Here is a 2788-nt window from a genome sequence, read left to right as displayed (position 1 = left end):
ATGGTTCCTGCTGACCTTGATGTGGATGGGCAGATACATCTGGCGCTTGTGCAGCAGAAGGCTCTTTCCCGTCTGCTTTGCATTTCAGCCTCATTTACCCACATCCTCTACCCAAATCCCGCAGGGCCTTGGTAACACATCTGCCCCCAGCCTGTACCTCAGGTAGCCAATCAGCAACTGGCACACTATAAAGCCTTTACAGTGATGCCGAAGAGGCGGCTGCAAAGGATCGCAAAGCAGGAACTGGTTCTTGGCTGAGAGTCGGCTGTGGCTTGTCTCTGGAGCCACTCAGCGAGGCAGTGAATGTCCCACCAGTCAGATTATGTGGCTCGTCAGAAAAGAAGCAGTAAAGGACTGATGGCGCACACAAGCAGGCCAGTAATGGCCTAATTTCCCTACTACTGAGGGAGGGAGGGGGAAATTGGCGGTCTTTTCACTTGATAGAAAAGAAAACAGAAAAAGGTGCAGCTTCTGCAGCAGAGTCAAATACCAACTAGAATGGACAATGCTGTCTGCCACAGGCAAAGCATTTTCCACCTTCATGTAGAACTGAAAACTGAAAAAGGAAGCAGGTTCATGTGGAAGAAGAAACTGTAACTTGTTCCCCACTAAATCATGCTACTGGGAGTGCAGGGAGAGAATGAGAGAGAGAGAGAGAGAGAGAGAGAGAGAGAGAGAGAGAGAGAGAGACCGTTGTGTGGTCAAATGCTATCTTCATAAAGCATATTGATTTTTGACAAAGGCCTTTGAGAGCGCCCCCGAGAAAACTGATGGAGCATTGGAAGAAGTAGACAACTTAATATATGCAATAAGATCTGTTTATGCTGTAAGAATTTGCCTGCTTGGATTAGACAAGCGTGTAGGTAGGTGGCCTGATTTAATGACTGCTGTGAGGCAAAGACGGTGCGTTATTGGCAATTCCACTCCCTCCAGCAATTGAACAAGATGCGACGTGGCCAATGTGAAGCACCAGGGGAGACATAACCTTGGTAGAATAGAGAAGAACGGAGAGACTTTGAACTTACGCTTAGAATCACCTGAAGTGTAGCATGGAATGAAATCAAAACATATTCTTGCTATAAAGGGAGAGGTCATTTCAACAAGCTCCATCTTGAATAGTGACCAGAAGAGCCACAAGTGTTTCAGTGAATGCCCCAGAAACAGGTCTTGGGCCTTCTTTTGCAAGGAGGCAGCCAGCTGCAGCTGTGAGCAGAGCCTTCTCAGAAAGGACATGGGGACTGCCCAAACGGAAAGTGGATCGGGAACTCTTCACACAGCCTTTGGAGTGTGCAGGTCCCTTCGTCCTTCCCGCGCTCTGAGGGTGTTGAGGTTCAGCCTTCAGCTGTCATCCTTACCTGCTCCCTGCTAGACACCCGCTGCTGTATCTTTTCTGCCCTCCTGTCCCCTGGATTATCAGTGCCAGGCAAGGGCTCCTGGCATGGCTCACCCCACAGGGTCCTCCGTGGGCCAAGTGCTTGCCTCTCATTCAAATCCAGGGCATCGCCGGGTTCTTCTCTAGTTTTACAGAAGGTCATGAGAGTTACTTCTCAGCTCCTGTTACTGGTTTTGGAGAAAAGCTACTCCACCCATCCAAATGGATTGTATTGAAACAGAGCTCCACTGGCAAATGATGGGGGAGCAGAAAGTGGAAAATGTATGTAGCTACACTTCAGCCTCTTCCTACCATGCGGTAGTTCCAACAGGATCGACCTTCTGTGCAGCAAGAGGATGTGAGAAGCAGGGGCGAGCCTCTCTCTCCCCTTTGTTCTCTCTTAGCATGTAAAGTTGTAAGGGTGGCAAGAAGAACATGTTGCTTCTGAAATGTAGTGATGCTCACTTCGCATGTTTTGAAAATGAAATGGCAGAAAGCCAGGCAAGTCACTACTTCCTCCAAGAAGGCAACAACCACACACACATGCACTCTACTGTTTTAAAAACCACAATGTAACTCAGAGGGGGTTGTACTACTTCTAGGTCCTCTGCTGCATTGCTTTTTTAATATGCATATTATGCAAAAAAAGAGTAGAGTTTACATCCGGGGAAGATAGATAAAACACACCTGCATGCTCAGAACCGATACTTCAGGGGCAGTTAATTAGGGCACTATCCTAGATTAAGTAAGTCAGGAAAAGGCCCCGTAACTCCTGGCATCTGCTAGCCAGCCACATAGTTATACGATAGGCCTGGAAGTCTTCTTAGAACCATAATTCCCAACAGCCCCTGCTGGGGTGTGTTGTCTTGGGAGCTACCTGCTGGTGAGAGGGGAGGGTAACGGGTGTGCGGGAGGCACCCAGCCTGGGAGCAGGTTGAAACTCCAGGAGGGCACCAGGAGGAAGGTCTGTGTTAGCCACTTGGAATGCGCAAGACTCGGAGGCTGTTGCAGAAAAACCCTGGAACGGGAATCCGACCTCGGTAAGACTAAGCTGGACTGGCGACAGAATGCTGCATGCTCCTCTTCCTCCACCATGCTCCATCCTATCCCCACGCTTGCCTGCCTTCCATGTCTTCTTCTTTTTGGGCATTTTGGGATTCTTTAAAGCTTCACCGTCCCAGATGCTTTTTTCTCATTTCTTCCCCCAGACCTGCTGGTCCCTCCTTTTGCGTATGGGTGGTTCTGCTTATACCTTCCCACATTTAAGATGGAAGAAGAGGCGAGTCTGGTGCAGTGCTTTAGGAGGGAAGCAAAAAAGAGGAACTGAAAAAGCCTGTTGCACATAAAGTCACTTGACTTCAGGAGGAAACATCCTTTTATCAGCCACTACTGCTGTTTGTCTCGTTCAGACTTCCA

Source organism: Varanus komodoensis, unplaced genomic scaffold (genome assembly GCF_004798865.1).
Source record: "Varanus komodoensis strain SLA01 unplaced genomic scaffold, ASM479886v1 scaffold5, whole genome shotgun sequence".
Lineage (NCBI taxonomy): Eukaryota > Metazoa > Chordata > Lepidosauria > Squamata > Varanidae > Varanus > Varanus komodoensis.
Note: the sequence above shows the minus strand (reverse complement) of the source record.